The sequence below is a fragment of the Rhinatrema bivittatum genome, chromosome 16 (genome assembly GCF_901001135.1).
Source record: "Rhinatrema bivittatum chromosome 16, aRhiBiv1.1, whole genome shotgun sequence".
Taxonomy (NCBI): domain Eukaryota; kingdom Metazoa; phylum Chordata; class Amphibia; order Gymnophiona; family Rhinatrematidae; genus Rhinatrema; species Rhinatrema bivittatum.
Genome location: NC_042630.1, coordinates 64,307,066 through 64,317,529, shown reverse-complemented (window position 1 = coordinate 64,317,529; position 10,464 = coordinate 64,307,066).

Sequence of the window (10,464 nt, the reverse complement as noted above, 5' to 3'; positions counted from 1 at the left end):
GCAGTGGAGGTCTTTAAGCACGGGGGTGATGTGGTCCTTTCTGCGAGTGTTAGTGAGAACTCTAGCAGCGGAATTTTGTAGCATTTGGAGGGGTTCGATGGTGGATGAGGGGAGGCCTTGCAGAAGGGAATTGCAGTACTCTAATTTGGAGAATAATATGGCCTGGAGGACAGTGTGGAAGTCATGAAATTGAAGGAGGGGTTTAAGTTTTTTGAGGACATGAAGTTTGTAGTAGCATTCTTTCATGGTAGAGCTTATGAACTTTTTGAGGTTTTGTTGGCTGTCCAGTATAACGACAAGGTCTTGTACATGCTGGGCGAAAGGAATTGAGGGGGGAAGTTGTTGATGTCAGTGGTGGTCAAGGTGTTGGGATTGCGTGATATAATAAGGCATTCAGTTTTAGAGGCATTGCGGGAGAGGTTCAGATTGGAGAGGAGGTGAGTGATTGAAGATAGGCAGGAATCCCGTGTGTTGAGGGATTTAGAGATGGATTCAGTAATGGGGATAAGGATTTGGACGTCATCCATGTAAATGAAATGAGAGAGTCCTAGGTCAGATAGGAGTTGGCATAGGGGTAGCATGTATATATTGAAGAGGGTGGAGGAGAGGGAGGAGCCTTGGGGTATACCTCAAGTTAGGTTTATAGGGTCAGATTCGCTGTTACCAATTTTGACTGAGTAGAATCTATTATTGAGGTAGGATTCAAGCCAGAGAAGGGCGGTGCCAGCAATGCCAATTTCAGTTAGGCGGTTTAGGAGACTCTTGTGCCTAATGGTGTCGAAGGCTGAGGAGATGTCAAGCATTACTAGAATATAGGATTGCCCAGAATCCATACCTTTAAGGAGGGTGTCAGTGAGGGCAATTAGGAGGGTTTTGTTACTGTGTAATTTGCAGAAGCTAAATTGGGAGAGGTACAAAATATTGTTTTTTTTCAAGGTGGTCAGATAATTGGATGTTTATTATGTTTTTCCATAAGTTTGGCTAAGAAGGGAAGGATTGATATAGGTCAATAGTTGGTTGGGTCAGAGGGGTTGAGATTGGGTTTCTTGAAGATAGGTTTGATGATGGCTCTTTTTAAGGAGGAGGGGGCATTGCCAGAGGTGATGGAACAGTTGATGATATTGGCTAAAGTTTTGGCTATTAGGCTAGGGATAGTCTGGATGTATGTTTGGGGGAGGGGGGTGTCAGTGACATGAGCTGCAGGTTTAATTTTCTTTAGGAGGGTTTCTATTTCAGAGGCAGCGGTGGTCTCGAAAGAGTCAAGGGTCTCATAGTGGATTTTAGTGGGGATGCTTGAGAGGGTGGTGGAGAGAGGAAAGCTGGAAGTAAGCTTAGATATGTTGTCGTGGAAAAAAGAGGGCAAGGTTTTCACACATGGTTTGGTGTCATTTTCTGGGATAGGGAAGGGGCAGTTGTGGTGAGGTTGGAGAGATAGGAGAAGAGGGCTTTGGCATTGTATTGAATGTCATCAATTCTGATAGAGTAGAAGTCACGCTTGGTATTTGGTATGGAGGTTCGGTAGAGGGTAAGGTCTGATTTGTATGTGACAAGGAGGGAGGGGGAGGGGTTTGATAAGTGCAGAATAGTCCACAAATTTCAACATTTTTTGAACTTTTTTTGCAATTAAAAGGTCACTTATCTTAAATGCAGTCTTGATTCTTCTTTTTAAGTGACTGGTGAAACAAGTTACATCGATCCTGACATACACTGTGTTTCAAGTAGAAAACTGTGCTTCAGGGGATGGTGTAGACATAAGAACATAAGAAGATGCCATACTGGGTCAGACCAAGGGTTCATCAAGCCCAGCATCCTGTTTCCAACAGTGGCCAAGCCAGGCCATAAGAAACTGGCAAGTACCCAAAAACTAAGTCTATCCCATGCGACTGTTGCTAGTAATAGCAGTGGCTATTTTTCTAAGTCAACTTAATTAAAAGCAGGTAATGGACTTCTCCTCCAATAACCTATCCAATCCTTTTTTAAACACAGCTATACTAACTGCTCTAACCACATCCCCTGGCAACAAATTCCAGAGTTTAGTTGTGTGTTTAGTGAATAAGAACTTTCTCTGATTAGTTTTAAATGTGCTACTTGCTAACTTCATGGAATGCCCCCAAGTCCTTCTATTATTTGAAAGTATAAATAACTGAGTCACATCTACTCGTTCAAGACCTCTCATGATCTTATAGACCTCTATCATATCCCCCCTCAGCCGTCTCTTCTCCAGACTGAAGAGCCCTAACCTCTTCAGCCTTCCCTCATAGGGGAGCTGTTCCATCCCCTTTATCATTTTGGTTGCCCTTCTCTGTACCTTCTCCATCACAATTATATCTTTTTTTAGATGTGGCGACCAGAATTGTACACAGTATTCAAGGTTTGGTGTCACCATGGAGCGATATAGAGGCATTATTACATTTTCCGTTTTATTAACCATTCCCTTCCTAATAATTCCCAATATTCTGTTTGCTTTTTTAACTGCTGCAGCTCATCTTTACTTCTGCTATTGATGATGTGTAAGTTATAAAATAAAGATAAATAGATATATTGGTGGGGTTGTAAGTGTGGTGGCTATCAGGGGAGAAGGAAGGCTATTAAATTAGGGGTTTTGTAAGTCCTATCTCTTACCTGGGCAAACTGGAACTAATTGGGAAAATTGGTAATGGTGTTTGTGCGCATGTCTTTTAAAATCCCCCACTTATGCTGTAGAAGTGGCATTTGCACACATAGGTGCACATTCACTTAAAATTGCATTCACGCGTGCACATGATCAGGCTATTTTGTAAATTGCATGCATCCATATATGTGCAAATGTTATAAAACGGCCACATACCTGGGTGTGGGTCAATGAACGCATGCACATTGCACCCACACACCTGTTTACAATTTACTGTCCCTGTATTCTACTTTCAGCACCTTCTACAGGTGTCCTGAAGCTTCAAAGCTTTGCCAGTTGTTCCTAGTAAACATATTAGGGTACATTTTAAAAAAATACGCGTGCACTTCCATGTGTGCATGTTATAACATCCGGGCCAGCACGCGCAGGGGGGAGATTTGCCCAGATAATGCACGGCAATGAGATTGGGCCTCCTCTAGTTCCCTCCCAGTCTGCTCTAATTAAGGAGCAGACTGGGAGGGAACTTTCCTTCCATCCTACCTACCCTCCCTCCCTCCTCCCCTATCTTCCCTGACCCTTTTGAAGGCCCTACCTTTTAGTTGTTTTTTTGTTTTGAACTTATACCAGGCTGCTGGCATGCAATCCCCCGCTATACCAGCCGTCTCCAGCTCCATCCTCTTATCACCCCTCCCTGAGCCCCGACCACCCCTAACAATCACGGGACCACCCCTTGATAGAGGCTTGGTTCTTGTGCGCATAATCCCCTTTTTCCATGCGCACAGGGGATTTAAAATTTAGCAGATTGTGTTCAGCCCTCTATTAGCATGTATTCAGCATATTGTGAAACTGGAAGCATTTAAATTGTTTCCATGAAGTGCAACCACATTTGTGTATTTAAACTTTTTGAGAGAGCTTGAGGGGGTATTAGGCCACAAGATACTTCTCTCACAGCTCACAATTTTAGTTGTGAACAAAAACCTGATAATTGTTCTTTACTTTCTGTAATCTGTAATTTTACTTTCCTATTATTGATTTTTTTCTTTATTTTAATCAATCTTTATCTTACTTTAGCAACACATGTAAAATTGTCATGCCAATAAAGGTATCTGAATCTGCTCACTGCCTAATTGATGCTGCTTGTAAAAAAACAGAATGGCCTGCTTCGCAGCCCAACTTGTCTTTCTACATCACTATACCTGATGAAGCTGTCATTACCACCACTAAACTCTTCTTCCATCTTGGTCCTGAACCCAAAGCTGATAATCTCTCTGCACTCTGCTGATGCCTTGTATCCCAGCTCCTGCCTGGGAACCAGAGAAAGATATTTGACCACTACAGATAGTAAGAGGAGAGAGCATACATATCCAGAGTAGCTCTCTGTTTCAACGGCAGGGGGGAACGAAGAAAAGTGGATTTATATTCAGATAACAACCAACAAGGACTGAATTGCACAGGCTGGGTAAACAAATATGCATGGGAGTAACTTGCTTATTGTGGCGGTTACTACTCCTTACCAATTAAGCTAGATACTTCACATAGAAGCAGTTCCAGCACTGCTCTCTACATTAATGGTGGGGGTGGATGGGAAATAGAACCAAAAGGTTACATTAATGGCGGGGGTGGAAGGGAAATAGAACCAAAAGGTTACATTAATGGCGGGGGTGGAAGGGAAATAGAACCAAAAGGTTACTAAAGGCCAAGAGTAACAGATAAGTATTAAACATAAAAAAAAAAAAGTGCGAAAGCTTGCTGGGAAGGCTGGATGGGCCATTTGGTCATCTTCTGCCGTTATTTCTATGTTTCTATGTTTCTATGTTTCTATGTATGAAAAGACCATCAGTGATTTTGTTTTCTCTACTGCAGACTCATTACAATCTTTGCTAATCAAATCCTCTTGGCACCTAATTAAAGAGAGGTGTGTATAGTTTCTTCCAGATGCCTAATGATCTGTAAAAATGAGAACCAATTTGCTATCTCTCTGATCTTACAAACCTGGTAGAAATAAACATGTATAAATACCTGGTAGAAAGAATTATTTGCAGAATACACAAAGAATTGATCTCCTGCCTGTTTAATGATATACTTCCTTTATTGCAATCTTGCCAGATATTCAGGGAGGTTATCTTGACAAAAAGCTGCATCCCACTGGTTAGTACTTGAATAGTAATAGCCATGTTTTTGAAGAACTGTAATAATGAAGATATTCATGAATGTTACCAACTTATGTTCCAAGCATTGACAAAAATCAGCTTTTGTATAATTTCTTCAATGATCCATGATGTTTCTGATTTGTACAAGTAAGTACAATTCATTGTGCGTGAGTCTGACAATATAAAATGTATTTAGGCATACCTTAATTATAACTAATGAAATATTTAGTAATATAAACTTTTTCTTAAATATGTTTGATAATAAAAAGGTATTAGTGATAATAGTAAAAGAAGACACGTTTAATGGCACTTATCAGATCAAAATAATTTTTATGACAAAGTACTATGAAAATAAACTGCATAATTACAATTTTTTTTGTGCTGTTGGCTTAGTGAAAATATATATGTAAGAAGCAAAAAATACAAAAGAAAAATACACATTTTAAGGTAGCTTATTATGGATAGTGTAGAATGAAAGCTCAAAAGGACAAGAAGGTAAATGAATTAAGAGAGGGAATCAGGAGATATAATGTCACATAATAGAAAACTGATAATTAAATGAAGAGAAGAGAGTATGTTAAAATTAAAAAATGGAGAGGCTCACCAAAGATAGTGGTAGTAAGAGTAAGAAAAGGTGATAGAAGCTAACAAATTGAGCAGCCTGGGAGCAAACCCTGAGGTGGTGCAATGGATTACAAACTGGTTGAGGGTTTGATAAAAATATTATAGTTTTAAATGTGTATTTAATAGAAATAAAAAACAACCAAGTATAAAAATGTAACTTTTAAATCCTAATAAGCAAAATCAATTTTAATAAAAGGCACAAGAAAACATTTCAAAATCAATACATAACAAAATAAGATGCTACATAGAAATGTAGAAATGATGGCAGAAGAAGACCAAATGGCCCATCCAGTCTGCTCAGCAAGCTTTCATACTTATTTTTCTCATACTTATCTGTTACTCTGACCACTGAGGTAAAGGCCCTTATTGGTAACTTTTAGGTTCTAATTTCCTTCCACCCCCACCATTGATGTAGAGAGCAGTGCTGGAGCTGCATCAATGTGAAGTATCAAGCCTAATTGGTTAGGGGTAGTAACCGCCGCAATAAGCAAGCTACTCCCACGCTTATTTGTTTACCCAGCCTTTGCAATTTAGTCATTGTTGTCTGAATATAAATCCTCTTTTCTTCATTCCCTCCTGCCATTGAAGCAGTGAGCTGCGCTGTATATGTATTCAAGTGAAGTATCAGGCATGATTGGTTCAGGGTAGTAGCTGCCGCAACAAGCAAGTTACTCCCACTCTTATTTGTTTTTCCAGCCTGTGCAGTTTAGCCCTTGTTGGTTGTTTGAATATAAATCCTCTTTTCTTCATTCCCCCTGCCATTGAAGCAGAGAGCTGCTTGGATATGCATTGAAAGTTAAGTATCTTGCTAATTTGGGTTGGGGTAGTAACCGCCGCAACAAGCAAGCTACTCCCACGCTTATTTGTGAATGCACATCCTTTTTTATACCGGCATTCGTAGGACACATCATGTCGGTTTACAAATAACTGAGAAAGGAAAGGAAATTACAATGAACAGGGGAGGGGTTAACTGGGTGATATACAAAGTAGAGGAGAGGAGAGTCAAACAGGCAGCGTTACAAAAGGAACCAATATACAAGGTTAATTGGCATGTGCACTTGGGATATTTAGTATATGAAACTTATTTACAGTAGGACAGGGGCAGGGGCTGGATAGGCATTGAATGTTAAGTATCAGGCTTATTTGGTTAGGAGTAGTAACCGCCATAACCAGCAAGCTACGCCCACATTTTTTTTTAAATGGAAATCTTTTTTTTTTTCCCCCACATTACCTCTTGCCATTGAAGCTTAGAGCAATGTTGGAGTCGCATTAACTGTGTGTATGTTTATTGAATAAGGTAGGGTATTATCTCCAGGTAATAGCCATCATTGGTATTATCTCCAGGTAGTAGCCATCATTCCCACGAGCTACCCACTCTTCATACACATCCTCTAGACTTTATAGATCCACTTTGTTTATCCCATGCCCCTTTGAAGTCCTTCACAGTTCTGGTCTTCACCACTTCCTTCAGAAGGGCAGTCCAGGCATCCACCACCCTCTCCGTGAAGAAATACTTCCTGATATTTGTTCTGAATCTATCTCCCTGGAGCTTTAAATCGTGACCCCTGGTTCTGCTGATTTTTTTCCGATGGAAAAGGTTTGTCGTTATCTTTGGGTCATTAAAATCTTTCAAATATCTGAAAGTCTGTATTATATCACCTCTGCTCCTCCTTTCCTCCATGATGTACATATTTAGATTCTTCAATCTCTCCTCATAAGACATTTGATGAAGACCCTCAACCTTTTTGGTCGCCCTTCTCTGTACCACCTCCATTCTGTCTCTCTCCCTTTGTAGATACGATCTCCAAAACTGAGCACAGTACTCCAGGTGAGGAGTACTAAAATTAATCTAAATTACAAAATCCAAATATGAATAATAATCATGCTACCACTAAATAACAAACATATACATTAGCACCAATATATAAATACATTAAACACTATAAAGGTCCCATCAACAGCAAAAACACATATAATATAAAATAGTAACAAAATAACATGACCAAACATAAAGACAAAAAATGCATCAACAACCTTCCCAAAAAACAATTCTCAAAAACTCTGGATAAATCAGTTTTTCTGTCAGCTGACAATAAAAACCAACAACCTGTCAAAAAATAGTTTTTGCTACCAGACAATGAATCATGTTGTCTTCTCAGTGATGCCAAGCAGGAAAAAATACAACAATCCATAATATCCTTGTTCCTCCTGCAAATAATGGTTGCTGATTCCATAAATATAGTCAACAGTACAGTACTAACTGCAATTTTGATCAACGCTGTAAATTGCATGGCCACATTTTCTTCCAGACAAAATGCAGCTAAAGTTCAAGAGGAAAAGAAGGATGCAGATGTGCTAATATGTGGTAAGCAATAATAATCCAAGGGAAAGCCACTTGTACAGAATCACAATTACATGCCCTAGAACGCAGAGATGCTCAACATCATTCTACAAAAAATGGCTTCTTCAGGGACAATGTTAATCACTTCAGATCCCCAATAGTGTCTTCAAAAGAAAGCAATATCTACAAAATCATCATATAAATGATTGTAAGGGTGTTATAATAGAAAGGGGTTTCTCTGGGTCATTTATATGATGATTTATAAATATTGCTTTCACTTTCTTCTAGTAAAACACTGTTGGGGTCCAAAGTGATTAACATTGCTTCTGAAGAAACCATTTTTTTGTGAAACTTCTCAGGCATCTTTGTGTTCTAGGGCACATAATTGTGATTCCTTATGAATGGGTTGTTTCCCTTGGACTATTATTGCTCGCCGTTTTGTTATTAGGTAATTTATTATTATAGATCTGGATGTGCTTCAAGGGGCTATGATCAAACAAATGGTGATGGAACCCATGAGGGGAAAAGCAGTCGTTGATCTGCTGCTCACAAACGTAGACAGTTTCTCAACTGTAAGTTGGTGCCCACCTTTGTACCAGTGATCATCAGGTGATATGTTTTGATATAACAGCCTAGAGGGAAAGATGTCACATGAATATGAAGGTCCTGGATTTCAAAAACACAGACTTTGGTTAAATTGCAATGTACCTTGATGAGGAGCTAAAAGGCTGGGAGGAGATGAGTGAACTGGAACAACAGTGGGCAAAATTAAAAGGAGCCATAATAAAGGCGACAAACCTTTAGGTAAAAAAAGTAAAGACAAGTTAGAGAAAAGGCAACTGATACGGCTTTCGAAGGTGGTGACTGAGATAATAAAGGCAAAATGATCAGCATTCAAAAAGAAGAAAGGAGCACAAAAAGAGACACACAGGGAAGACTCTGGTGAAGCTGAAAGACATGAGAAAAGACATCAGGATGGAGAAAGTGAAAGAGGTGAAGTATTGTGACAAACCATTTTTATGATATATCTGAGAAAAGAGGAAGACCAGAAATGGTATCGCAAGACTAAAAGGAGACAAGAAGCAGAAATATTAAACAAATACTTCTGTTATTTTTTCACTATGGAATATTTTGGAGAAGGACTATTGCTGACTAGTAGGAATACAATGAGAGTGGGGTAAATATATCCCCATTTACAGAAGAGAGTGTTTGGGTATTTACAGAAAAGAGTTTTGGGTGGAACTAGAAAACATGAAAGCGTACAAGATATACCGTATTAGATTAGCCTCTGACCATTTCTGACCCCATGTCATCCATAAGTTCCTGAAGACTCTCCCCTAAGTTCATTTATGTTCCTTTAATTTCTGTCATTCTCCTCTCTGTTTATCTGTTTAATTGTTTTAAAGGTTTAAATGTTAATATCCATGTTATTTTTATAATGTTATTTGTTAAATGTAAGCCCCCGAGGCGACAGTTTTGTTTCATTGTACACCGGTGCGATGTGTATATTATACAGGAGCGTCGGTTTATAAAAACTAAAAATAAATAAATAAATGTGTCCCAGGATACTAAGAGAGTTCTGAAAAGGGTCCAGCAGGTCCAATAAAAGGTCGATTCAATAGATTCTTGGACATGGGAGTAGTGCTGCAGGTCTGGGGAAGGGTGGATGTGGTCCTATTTCACAAAAGGGTAGCAATGAGGAAGATGAAAACTACAGGCTGGTAAGATTTATCTCAGCTGTGGGAAAATTAATGGGGAGACTGTTAAAGGAAAGGAAAATGAACTCTCTGCCAGTTAATGGGCTACAGGATTCAAGGCAACATGGTTTTAGCAGAGGAAGCTGCTGTCCAATAAATCTGATTTTGTTTTGTTTTGGTAACTAGCGAATTGGACCAAAGAAGAAAGAGGAAAGTGTTTTATTTGGATTTTAGCAAGGGTTTGATTGGTTCCACATAGGCTCGTAAACAGAATGAGAAACTTGGGAGTGGGTCTCAAGGTGGTGGAATGGATTACAAATTGTCTGACTGACTAGTGGTAAATGGAATTTATTCTGAAGAAAGAAGAATGATAAGTGGAGTTCCTCAGGGATCGGTTCTGGGACCAAATCTGTTCAATATCTTTGTGAATGATATTGAGGAGTGATTAGAAGGTAAAATTAGCCCTTTTGTAGATGACACAACAGAATGGACACACTGGAAGGAGAGGAGGGAGTAAATGTGACCTAGAAAACTGGAGACGTTGTCAGAGTTTTGGCAGACACCGTGGTATCTCTAAAGTCACCAAAGTCTCTAAAGACACCAGGGCGTCTGTGCCGTCTTCACTAAAGCCAGTGTGGCTTTAGAAGTGGTTGGTAAGATATTTTCAGCAAGGATTGTCTCATTAAAGTGACAGTCGGTAGATGCTTACAGTTTCACAGCAGACCTACATTGCAATGTTGGGTTGGTCAGAAATCACAGGAAAGTTTGGCCAGATTTTAGACATTTGTCTGCATTCAGCAATACTGCTAGCAGTTACTTCAACATCTAGGTGTCTGTACAAGTTTGCATAAAAATAAGAAAATATGTGACTCAGCAATCGCTCTGAATTTTAGATAAGTAGAACACGACTTCATATATTTTGCTTGCAACAAAAAATTACTTTACAATTTATTTATTTATTTATTTATTTTTAATTTTTATATACCGATGTTCCTGTATACAATACATATCGCACCGGTTTTCATGGAACTGAACTGTCTC